The following is a 12633-nucleotide window of genomic DNA, read 5'->3' as shown; positions in this document are numbered from 1 at the left end:
AAAAAAAAAAAAAAAAAAAAGAGTTTTTTCGTTGGGCATGGTGACTCACGCCTGTAATCCAGCCCTTTGGGAGGCTGAGGCGGGCAGATCACGAGGTCAGGAGATCGAGACCATCCTGGCTAGCACGGTGAAACCCCGTCTCTACTAAATATACAAAAAATTAGCCGGGCGTGGTGGCGGCGCCTGTAGTCCCAGCTACTCGGGAGGCCGAGGCAGGAGAATGGCGTGAACCCTGGAGGCGGAGTTTGCCGTGAGCCGAGATCCAGCCACTGCACTCCAGGCTGGGTGACAGAGCGAGACTCCGACTCAAAAAAAAAAAAGAGTTTTTTTCTACATTTTAGGTGCATGTCTGTTGTTGGATATATGTTGCACAGATACTTTCTCCCAGCCTAGGGCCTGCGATTAAACAGTATCTTTTGAAGAAACAAAGTTTGCAATCCTGGCGATGTGGCCCTGTTTCTGTATGGGCCGCGCTCCCCCCCTCATCCCTTTCCGCCCTGACTCCCTTTTCCTGTGTGGAGGCAGGGACGCCTTCCTAGGCAAGTAGCTGGTGTCCTCGGAGGGCTCACCTCACCCATTTCCCCCTCTCAGGATCTTGCCCGTGGCTCCCTGATGTTCCATCACTTGGGGGCTGTTGTCTCAAATATTTTGCTGAGTCTTTCAGTTGTTTCACGCATGAGGCAAACCTGTCCCTGTTACTCCATCTCGGCCAGAAGTAGAAACTTACCTTCATTTTTAAAATAAAATAAAATTGGCCGGACACAGTGGCTCAAGCCTGTAATCCCAGCACTTTGGGAGGCCCAGACGGGTGGATCACAAGCTCAGGAGATAGAGACCATCCTGGCTAACACGGTGAAACCCCATCTCTCCTAAAAAATACAAAAAAAAAAAATTAGCCAGGCGAGGTGGCGGGCGCCTGTAGTCTCAGCTACTCAGGAGGCTGAGGCGGGAGAATGGCATAAACCCGGGAGGCGGAGCTTGCAGTGAGCTGAGATCGCGTCAGTGCACTCAACCTGGATGACAGAGCGAGACGTGGTCTAAAAAAAAAAAAAACCAGCTGTACTGAGATAGGATTCACACAGCATAAACTTGCCTTCACTTTGCAAAGTCGTTTTCTCCCTGGGCACAGTTGCTGGGGTCCTGGCGCTGGGGCTCCTCTGGCCTTCCCTTCTCTCAGCACTTCCAAGTCGCTGCTTGTCTTCTGGCTTCAGGGTTTCTCACAGGAAGTTTGCTGCCGTTTCTTTGCTGCACTTTGCGAAATGTGTGTCTTTCACAAAGTGGTTGTAAAGAGTTTTTCTTTCTCGTTTTCATCAGCTTGGTTGCTGGGCATCTTGGTGTGATTTTCTTTTTCTTTTTCATATATGTGTGTATGTACATATATATGTATGTGTGTGTATATATATATGCATTTTTTGTTTGTTTTGTTTTGTTTTTTGAGATGGAGTCTCGCTCTGTCGCCCAGGCTGGAGTGCAGTGGCGCGATCTCGGCTCACTGCAAGCTCCACCTCCAGGGTTCACGCTATTCTCCTGCCTCAGCTTCCCGAGTAGCTGGGACTACAGGTGCCCGCCACCTCGCCCGGCTAGTTTTTTGTATTTTTGTAGAGATGGGGTTTCCCCGTGTTAGCCAGGATGGTCTTGATCTCCTGACCTCGTGATCCGCCCGCCTCAGCCTCCCAAAGTGCTGGGATTACAGGCGTGAGCCACCGTGCCCGGCCCACTGTCCCATTCTTTTTTTTTTTTTTTTTTTTTGAGACGGAGTCTTGCTCTGTCACCCAGGCTGGAGTGCTGTGGCCGGGTCTCAGCTCACTGCAAGCTCCGCCTCCCGGGTTCCCGCCATTCTCCTGCCTCAGCTTCCCGAGTAGCTGGGACTACAGGCGCCCGCCACCTCGCCCGGCTAGTTTTTTGTATTTTTTAGTAGAGACGGGGTTTCACCGTGTTAGCCAGGATGGTCTCGATCTCCTGACCTCGTGATCCGCCCGTCTCGGCCTCCCAAAGTGCTGGGATTACAGGCTTGAGCCACCGCGCCCGGCCTGTCCCATTCTTAATATTGGCTGGACCGTCTTACTGTTCTTGTAACCACCCCCGGCACCCTCCCGAGCACACATCGTTCTCAAATGCCTGAACCACTGCACCAGCCGCCGTCCTCCCAGGGCTCTACAGGGAGACCTCTACCTCGTGCAGGGCATCCGTGTGCCACCCAGGATGGGATCCTGTTGCCAGCTGGGCAGTAAGTGATCCAGCTCCAGATCCACAGTGCCATCTGCCTTCTCAGACCATTCCTGGCACCGCCTGTGCCCCTTTGTGCCCTCTAGTAAGCAGACCATGCAATGAAATCAGGAATGCAAAAGACTTTTTGGGAGCTCACACCCATGAAAAATCAAGGCAGAGTTGGGGAGCTGGGCTGAGAAAGCCTTCAGGCCACAATACCTGTCCAACATCTGTGAAAGAAAATCGGGAGGAAACAGAATCGGGCTGGGAGAGCTTGACTGCGATGCAAATCTCTCAACATTTTGGCCACCCCAGCGGAGGGGCACGGCAGGGCTCTGCAGCAGAGAGTGCTCAGCGTCCACCAGGAGTGCTGTGTTGGGGGCCAGGGCTGCCCAGTGCCCTGCGTGCTCAGTCATGGGCCAGGGGCCGCCCGGAGAGTGTGCTCTGCTCAAACGCTTTCGTGCGTCCCTGCGGCAGGGCTGAAGGCTGGAGGCTACCTGCACACCTCACAGCTAAATGCAAATCCATGCTCCAGTGAAGATGGAAGTGGCGCCCCTACATGGCTGCCACAACATTTCAGAATGGTAACTTAGTGTCCTAGCACCCTCCAAAGGTGGCCAATGAGGATATTTTATTTTATTTTATTTTTAGAGGCAGGGTCTCGCTCTGTTGCTCAGGCTGGAATGCAGTGGAGTATCACAGCTTACTGCAGCCTTGACCTCCTGCGCTCAAGCGACCCTCCTGCCTCAGCCTCTGGAGTAGCTGGGACTACAGGCGCCTGCCACCACACCCAGCTAATTTTTGTTTTGTTTTGTTTTAGATGGAGTCTCGCTCTGTCACCAGGCTGGAGTGCAGTGGTACGATCTCAGCTCACTGCAACCTCATCCTCTCGGGTTCAAGCAATTCTCCTGCCCCAGCTTCCTATGTAGCTGGGAATATAGGTGCGTGCCACCATACCCAGCTAATTTTTGTATTTTTAGTAGAGACAGGATTTCACCATGTTGTCCAGGATGGTCTCGATCTCTTGACCTCGTGATCTGCCTGCCTCGGCCTCCCAAAGTGCTGGGATTATAGGCGTGAGCCACCGGGTCCAGCATTTTTTTTTTTTTTTTTTTTTGAGATGCAGTCTCACTCTGTCACCCAGCCTGGAGTGTAGTGGCACAATCTCAGCTCACTGCAATCTCCATCTCCCAGGTTCAAGTGATTCTCCTGCCTCGGCCTTCTGGGTACCTGGGACTACAGGCACCTGCTACCACGCCCGGCTAATTTTTCTATTTTTAGTAGAGATGGGGTTTCACCATGTTAGCCAGGCTGGTCTCGAACTCCTGACCTTGTCATCTGCCTGCCTCAACCTCCCAAAGTGCTGGGATTACAGGTGCTAGTCACTGTGTTCAGTCTACTTATTTGTTTTATCTCCTTACAGAATTATTTCAGAACAGCAGTATCAATAATATTACTGTAATCAGGATTACTACAAACTACTTAACATTTCTTCACAATTCTTTTGTCATCGGGATATAGTGTACTAGGTATACATAGTCAAACGGTCGGGTTTTTTTTTTTTTTTTTTTTTTTTTTTTGAGATAGAGTCTTGCTCTGTTGCCCAGGCTGGAGTGCAGTGGCGTGATCTCGGCTCACTGCAAGCTTTGCCTCCCAAGTTTACGCCATTCTCCTGCCTCAACCTGCCTAGCAGCTGAGACTACAGGCACACACCGCCATGCCCGGCTAATTTTTTTGTATTTTTAGTAGAGACGGGGTTTCACCGTGTTAGCCAGGATGGTCTTGATCTCTTGACCTGGTGATCCACCTGCCTCAGCCTCCCAAAGTGCTGGGATTACAGGCGTGAGCCACCGCGCCCGGCCAAATGGTTGGGTTTTAAAGCCACTTGAAAGCTGGATGCTGTGGCTCACACCTGTGTGGAATCCCAGCACTTTGGGAGGCTGAGGCAGGAGGATTACTTGAGGCCAGGAGTTCTACACCAGCCTGGAAAAGATAGTGAGACTTTATCACTGCAAAAATAAAAATGAAAATGACCAGCTACTCGGGAGGCTGAGGCAGGAGAATGGCGTGAACCCGGGAGGCGGAGCTTGCTGTGAGCCGAGATCGCGCCACTGCACTCCAGCCTGGGCAACAGAGCGAGACTCTGTCTCAAAAATAAAATAAAATAAAATAAAAATGAATTATCTGGGTATGGTGGTGCACACGTGTAGTCCCAGCTGCTTGGGAAGCTGAGGTGGTAGGATGGCTTGAGCCCAGGAGGTCGAGGCTGTGGTGAGCCATGATGGAGCCGCTGCACTCCAGCCTGGGGAACAGAGCAAGACATTGTCTCTTTGAAAAAAGAAAAGTCACTTCGTGAGGCCAAGGCAGGCAGATCACTTGAGCTCAGGAGTTTGAGACCAGCCTGGCCAACATGGTGAAACCCCTGCTCTACTAAAAATACAAAAAACTAGCCAGCATTGAGGCGCATGCCTGTAATCTCAGCTACTTGGGAGGCTGAGGCAGGAGAATTGCTTGAATCCAGGAGGCGGAAGTTGCAGTGAGCCAAGATCACCCCATTGCACTTCAGCCTGGGTGACACAGCGAGACTCTGTCTAAAACTAAAAATAAAAAGTCACTCAAAATTATCCTTTTTTGGATGGCTAAACCCCCCACATGCCATACAATTAAGTTCATTTGTTTCATTCTGTCTCCAGTTTTTAGATGCTTTTCTATTTTGATTTATTTTTGGTTTTCTAATTACACAGTTCTATAGCTGAATGTAAGCACATTTAAAGAGATCTGCTTTCTATTCCTGTGCCCTTCTGCCCAGATAGTAACCTTTTTAATGTCAAAAAATACACATATATATTCTTATTGCCCCTGCTCCTTCTTACATAAATACTATACACACTTTTCTTCGTCTTGATTTTTTTTATTTTTTTGAGACAGGATCTCACTTTGTCACCCAAGCTGGAGGGCAGTAGCACAATCACAGCTCAGGGCAGCATCAGCCTCCCGGGCTCAAGAGGTCCTCCCACCTCAGCCTCCTGAGTAGCTGGGACTACAGGTGTGTGCCACCATGGCCAGCTAATTGGTTTTTTGTATTTTTTTAGCATCTGGGTTTTACCATGTTGCCCAGGCTGGTCTCAAACTCCTGGACTCAAGCAATCCTCCCTGTTTGCCCCCCAAAGTGCTGGGATTAGAAGCGTGAGCCGCTACGCCTGGCCTCAATTTTTTTTTTTTTTTTTTTTTTTTTTTGAGATGGGGTTTCACTATGTTGCCAAGGTTGGAGTGCAGTGCTACAATCAGAGCTCACTGCAGCCTCAGACTCCTGGGCTCGAGCAATCCATCCTGCCTCAGCTTCCCAAGTAGCTGGGACTACAGGCTCAAGCCACCATGCCTGGCTTGATTTTTTTTTTACTTAACAATGTATTCTGGAGTCACTCCACAGCAGAACATAGAAATAAATGGTCCTTATGCCTTCTTTACAGCTGACCTCCATCGTGTAGCTGTTCCACAGCTTCCTTAACCAAACAGTTCCATGGACACGGGGCTGTTCTCAGGCTGTCACTGTCCTTTCCTTCTTTCCTAGACAGTATGTGTGTGTGTGTGTGTGTGTGTGTGTGTGTGTGTGTGTGTGTGTGTGTGTATAGAGAGAGAGAGAGAGAGAGAGGGAGAGAGAGTTGGAGTCTCGCTCTGTTGCCCAGGCTGGAGTGGAGTAGTGTAATCTCGGCTCACTGCAACCTCTGCTTCCTGGGTTCAAGTGATTCTCCTGCCTCAGTCTCCTGAGTAGCTGGGATTCCAGGCATGCGCCACCATGCCCAGCTAATTTTTGTATTTTAGTAAACAGGGGTTTCACCATATTGGCCAGGCTCGTCTCGAACTCCTGACCTCAGGTGATCCACCTGCCTTGGCCTCCCAAAGTGCTGGGATTATAGGCGTGAGCCACCATGCCCAGCCCTTTCCTGGAAAGTATATTAACAGTTCACTGGGAAAGGTCCAGGGAGGCAAAGCTGATAAGGAAGAAGCCCTATCATTTCCACAGAGTCAGGAAGAAGTATAATCTCTTTTATAAAAGCGAACCTGGGCTGGTAATGGTGGCTTGGTTCTATTCCTCAGATTCTGAGAAGGAAAGCGATCTGGCACTGCGGAAGGAGGATGAGTGCAGCGGTGGTGTGGTGTCACCCAGCTACTTTCCACAGCCATTCTCATGGGTGCTGGGCATTCTGCAAGGTGTCTTGCCTCTGATGGATCAGGTTATGGTCCAGGAAAAAACCAAAGGACCTCCCAGGCCTCACTGTGGCATCACGAGCAGGCCACCCTGCCAGTCCTACGCATGGCGGGCTGAAAGACTGCTGGGGTAGGGGGCGCGTCCAATTCACTCGTGAGCCCAGTTCTTGGCATAGAGTGACCCAGTGAAAGAGACCACTCCCTTTCCTCACACTCCCACATCTCCATTGCAAATGGCCCCCACGGGCCAACTGTGCGAGAAGAGCCTCCGGTGTAACAGGATGCACAGCGAGATAGGCTGGGCAGCAGGGGGTGGGGACTGTGGGGAAGGCAGTGGGGAATGTCGGAACGGGCTTGGCATGTTGGGCCCATCTTTCATTTTGTTTTTTGTTTGTTTGTTTGTCTTGAGACAGAGTCTCGCTCTGTCGCTTAGGCTGGAGTGCAGTGGCACAGTCTCGACTCACTGCAACCTCCAACTCCCAGGTTCAAACGATTCTCCTGCCTCAGCCTCCGGAGTAGCTGGGACTGCAGGTGTGCGCCACCACACCCGGCTAATTTTTGTATTTTTAGTAGAGACAGGGTTTCACCACGTTGGTCAGGATAGTCTCGAACTCCTGACCTCAAGAGATCTGCCCAACTTAGCATGAGCCACCATACCCAGCCGGGTTTTTGCTGCTTTTGATTTTGAAACAGGGTCTTGATTTCGCTCCGGTCAGAGGGTGATGGCACCATCATAGCTCACTGACTTTGCTATTTACTTTTACAATTTTTCTTTTTTCTTTTTTTTTTTTTTTTTGAGACGGAGTCTCACTCTGTCACCCAGGCTGGAGTGCAGTGGTGCGATCTCGGCTCACTGCAAGCTCCACCTCCTGGGCTCATGCCATTCTCCTGCCTCAGCCTCCCGAGTAGCTGGGACTACAGGCGCCCGCCACCTCGCCCAGCTAGTTTTCTTGTATTTTCAGTAGAGACGGGGTTTCACCGTGTTAGCCAGGATGGTCTCGATCTCCTGACCTCGTGATCCACCCGTCTCGGCCTCCCAAAGTGCTGGGATTACAGGCGTGAGCCACCGCGCCCGGCTACAATTTTTCAATTGGAGCCTTTGCTGGAACATAAAATCCAGAAGTCTTTTTTTTTTTTTTTTTTTTTTTGAGCTGGAGTCTCATTCTGTCATCCAGGCTGGAGTGCAGTGGTGTGATCTTGGCTCACTGCAACCTCCTCCTCCTGGATTCAAGCGATTCTCCTGCCTCAGCCTCCTGAGTAGCTGGGATTACAGGCAGCTGCCACCACGCCCTGCTAATTTTTGTATATTTAGAAAAGATGGGGTTTCACCATGTTGGCCAGGCTGGTCTCGAACTCCTGACCTCAAGTGATCCGTCTACCTCGGCCTTCTAAAGTGCTGGGATTACAGGCGTGAGCCACCCTGCCCGGCCCGATCTTCCATTTTCAAGAGAAGAGAAAAATACCCATTTTCACGGGAAACCTCCTAGTTTTTTAGGTTGACAATGACTTCAAACCATCGTGCACCTGCCCCGGTCCTCTGAGCCCCCGCGCCCGTGCTGAGCTCCTCCAGGCCCCCCAAGCCTGTCTGTCACCTCCAAGGCTGGGCCCTGGGCCAGGCCTGGACGTCTGGGACCCCGGAGACGTCCCCCCACCCGCGGCCTGTAGCCTGCCCCTTCAGCCGTGCCTCGGGGCCCGCGACCGCCCCGCTCCTGCCGGGAGAGCAGGCCCAGCCCCGCCCCGCGCCGCGCGGTGGGTGGTGGGTCGGACCAAGCCACCCGCTCCAGTCGGGGGAGCAGCACGGGCGAGGCTCCCCCTCCGGCCACGATGGAGTCTTCCGTTGCCATGGAGCTCCCCGCTCCAAACCACGCCGCTGGCGCCGCGGACGGCCTTCGCCAAGGACCGCCGCCTCCCGGAGCAGCCCGGGGCTTCTGTGCCCCCGGACCCCGAGAACCTGGGACCCAGGCCAGCCAGAGGTGGGTGTCGGGGCGGATGCGTTTGACCCTGGGGCTGAGCTGGAAGCGTTTGACCCCCGCCCCCCAGGCAGAACTCCGTCCCATATTAAACGCCTTTCCCTGAAAGCTGTGCCACAGAAATGACTGTTAATAGTTCTAGTCCCTGGTTCGTTTCAGGGAACCCCGACGCTGGCACAGCCTCGATTGAGGGGCCCGCACCTGACTTTGCAGCAGATGTTATAATAATGTATTATTATAACACATTTACAAAAACATTAAACAAAAATCAAGGGCCAGCCTGTCTGGTAAAAAGTTAAGACTCATGAGTGTCTGCCTAGCTAAAAAGGAGAGCATGGTCCATAGCCCCAAAGTCGTTTGGTTTTAGTATGTATAACCTGGTTTTGGAAGCTGATTTGCCTCTAGTATTTTGTTACTACTAAAGGAATACTCCTTTTGTCTGCATAAGCCAAGTATTGAGGTAGTCAGCAGGCCTGCTCTGGGGCCCACAGTTCGAAAGAAATTGACAGCGATTCTCTGGGTAAAGATGATGCATAAATGCGCATGTTCAACTTAGAGACTGGTTATAAAGCGAACATCAGTAGCTACTACCCAAGTTAAGAAATAGAACATCAGCACCCCAAAGTCACTCCCCCTTGCCGTTCACAGACCCGCTCTTCTTGACCATGTCTGACTTTTTCTTCAGTTTTACTTACCTATGCATGCGTCCCTAAACAATATAGTTAACTTTCACTTATTTTAAACTATATAAACTTTGTATGTATATAAAATTTTAAAGATAATATATAATTTTCTTTAGTTTTACTTAACTATGCATGCGTCCCTAAAAAATATAGTTAACTTTCACTTATTTTAAACTTTATATAAACTTATATAAAATTTTAAAGAATGTATGTGGTATTATATAAATATATAATATAAATATACTATATAAACTATATATAAAATATATATAAACTATACATAAAACCACATATAATTTTATGTAAGTTTAATGATATATACTAAACTTTATATAATACTACATATATTCTTTAAATTTTTTTTTTTGAGACAGAGTCTCACTGTGTTGCCCAGGTTGGAGTGCAGTGGTGCGATCTTGGCTCACTGCAACCTCCACCTCCTGGGTTCAAGTGATTCTCCTGCCTCAGCCTCCTGAGGGCTTATAAGTGCCTGCCACCATGCCCGGCTAATTTTTGTATTTTTAGTAGAGACGGGGTTTCTGCATGTTGGCCAGGCTGGTCTTGAACTCCTGATCTCAGGTGATCCAGCCGCCTCCGCCTCCCAAAGTGCTGGGATTACAGGCGACCAGCCACCATGCCCCATTAACTTTCACTTATTTTAAACTTTATATAAATTTATTTATATAAAATTTTAAAGAATATATGTGGCATTATATAAACTTTGTATTATATAAAGTTTTATATTATATATATATAAGGTTTATGTAATCCCACATATACTTTTATATAAGTTTAATAATACATATAAACTTTATGTAATACCACATATATTCTTTAAAATTTTTTGAAACAATCCCAAACTTGTATAAAAGTTGTAAGCTCAGCACAAAAAAACTTGTCGTGAAGTGTTTGAGAGTAAGTTGCCTTCATGGTGCTCTGTCGCCCCCCACCCTTGTCGAGTGTATTTTTCCACAAACAAGGACATTCTCCAACACAGCCACACAGGAGGACACAGGCCTGTTGCTGTGTTTACCCCACAGTCTGTCAAACATGCTTTGCCAGTTAATTGCATCAGGCCCCCAACGTGGAAGGATCCAGCCTGGAATCACTTTACACTGAATTCTCACCATACCTCTTTATTCCCCTTCGGTCCAGAACATTCCTTGGCCTTGCTTTGGCTGTCATGACCCTGACACCTTTGAAGGTCATGGGCCAATTACTTTGTAGAAAGTCCCTCCATTTGGTTTCTCTGCTGTGTCCTGGTGATTAGATTCCCACTGTGTGTCTCGGAAAGTCACAGAGGTAACGCCATAGCCTGTTCGTTCCATCCAGTCAGTGACTCACAGTGGTCACGCTGTCACGTTACTGGTGATGTTCACTTTGAGCTCTTCATCAAGGTGGTATCTGCCAGCATCTCCACTGGGAAGTTCTTTTTTCCTTCGTAATTAACAAGCATTTTGTTGGAGGTACTCGGAAGCTATGCAAATATGTTATCACTCCCAGGCTTGGCCTAGGAGGCTGTCACGGTGGACACCTTCCTCCCCTGCCTGGGCTCTGATACACTCTGCTGGACCACACCTGGGGCTGCCCTCTTCCCTCTCAGGCTCTGCCATCCAGCTCTGAGCCTCAGCCGCACACACCCCCACCCTCCTCACCCGGCCAGGCGCCCGCATACAGCTCTGAGCTGCAGCCACACATACCGGCACCCTCCTCACCCAGCCAGGTGCCCGCATACAGCTCTGAGCCTCAGTCGTACACACCAGCACCCTCCTCGCCCAGCCAGGTGCCCGCATACAGCTCTGAGCCTCAGTCATACACACTGGCACCCTCCTCACCCAGTCAGGCTCCGACAGCCCAGCCTGGGCCACTGTGGATCCTGCTGCACCTGCCCCACCCAGGGAACCTACTGTGACAGTGAAGGGAAGGGGGAGAGGAAGAGTATCAGGCGTGCCTCTGTCTTTTTCTCCTCGGGGTTGTGTGAGAGATTCATTCACACAGTGGCACCACGGCCATCAGGGCTGTCTCTAAGCCTCAGGACCTGAGAATATGACCTTACTTGGACTTACGGTGATGCCTGTAAGTAGCTAAGAGGAGGATATACTAGAATAGGGTGAGCACCTCATCCAGTATGACCGGTGTCCTTATAAAAAGGAGAAATTTGGACATAGACATGCACACAGAGAGAATGTCCTATGAAGATTGGAATTTTGCTGCCACAAGCCACAGAACTAACAGAAGCTACAAGACAGGCCTGAAACAGGCCCTTTCCTCGTGCCTTCAGAGGGAGCATGGCCCTGCCAGCAACTCGGTTTTAGACGATGGCTTCTAGTACCGTGAGATAACTTCTGCTGTCGAAGCCACCTAGGTTGTGGTACTTTGTTATGGTGACCCCAGGAAGCTAAGACAACGGGTGGGATTTTCTGTAGGGTGTGCTCCTGGGAGCGGAATCGCGGAGCTAGAGGGTGCCGTAGGCAGTCTGAGCTCCTCTTTCCCCAAAAAACCCATGTCCTGATCCTCCGAACCCGTGAGCATGTGAGGGGACACGGCACGCCCTTGACTAGGACTGTGAAGTGCCTGTTGAAGTCTTTTGCCCATTTTGGTATGGGGCTGTCTGTCTTCTTCACTCATTCATGGATATTCCTTACGTGGTCTTGACAGTAAACCTCTGGGTTATGTGCTGTGATTGTCTTCTACTTTGTAGGTTTTCTTTAACTTTCCCTAGGATGTCATCTGAACAAAAGATTTGGTTTTGTTTGTTTGTTTGTTTGAGATAGAGTCTTGCTCTGTCGCCTGAGCTGGAGTGCAGTGGCACAATCTTGGCTCACTGCAACCTCCGCCTCCCAGGTTCAAGGGAGTCTCTTACCTCAGCCTCCCGAGTAGCTGGGGTTACAGCTGCACACCACCACGCCCGACTAATTTTTGTATTTTTTGTAGAGATGGGGTTTTGCCGTGTTGGCCAGGTGGTCTTGAACTCCTGACCTCAAGTGACCCACCTACCTCGGCCTCCCAAAGTGCTGGGATTACAGGTGTGAGCCACTGCTCCTGGCCTGAATGAAAGTTGTTTTTTGTTTTGTTTTTTTTTTTGAGACGGAGTCTCGCTCTGCCGCCCAGGCTGGAGTGCAGTGGCCGGATCTCAGCTCACTGCAAGCTCCGCCTCCCGCGTTCACGCCATTCTCCTCCCTCAGCCTCCCGAGTAGCTGGGACTACAGGCGCCCGCCACTTCGCCCGGCTAGTTTTTTTTTTTTTTTGTATTTTTTAGTGGAGACGGGGTTTCACCGTGTTAGCCAGGATGGTCTCGATCTCCTGACCTCGTGATCCGCCCATCTCGGCCTCCCAAAGTGCTGGGATTACAGGCGTGAGCCACTGCGCCCGGCCCTGAATGACAGTTTTTAATTGAAACGTGGGCAACTCTACCAACTTTTCCCTTTGTGCCTAATGTTTTTAGTGTCTTATTTAAGAAATTCTGAGGTAACAAGGCTCCATTCCTACCCCCCATTGACTCCTCGCTAACACACACACTGTAGCAGAAATTTGATTTTTCCCAAACGAGTCTCTAATCCACG

At 50.1% G+C, this 12633-nt stretch overlaps 1 protein-coding gene across 1 annotated transcript in view; it reads left to right on the top strand.

Moving 5' to 3' along the window:
• The first annotated feature begins 8253 nt into the window (after positions 1 to 8253).
• LOC112622172 (cilia- and flagella-associated protein 74-like) overlaps positions 8254 to 12633 on the top strand; it is a 76337-nt gene continuing 71957 nt past the window's right edge. Inside the window, exon 1 of the mRNA XM_025381465.1 lies at positions 8254 to 8390. The gene's annotated coding sequence lies outside the window, so the exon portion shown is untranslated. The remainder of the gene's footprint in view (positions 8391 to 12633) is intronic.

Source organism: Theropithecus gelada, chromosome 1 (assembly GCF_003255815.1).
Source record: "Theropithecus gelada isolate Dixy chromosome 1, Tgel_1.0, whole genome shotgun sequence".
Lineage (NCBI taxonomy): Eukaryota > Metazoa > Chordata > Mammalia > Primates > Cercopithecidae > Theropithecus > Theropithecus gelada.
This window is presented reverse-complemented; position numbering and strand designations above follow the sequence as displayed.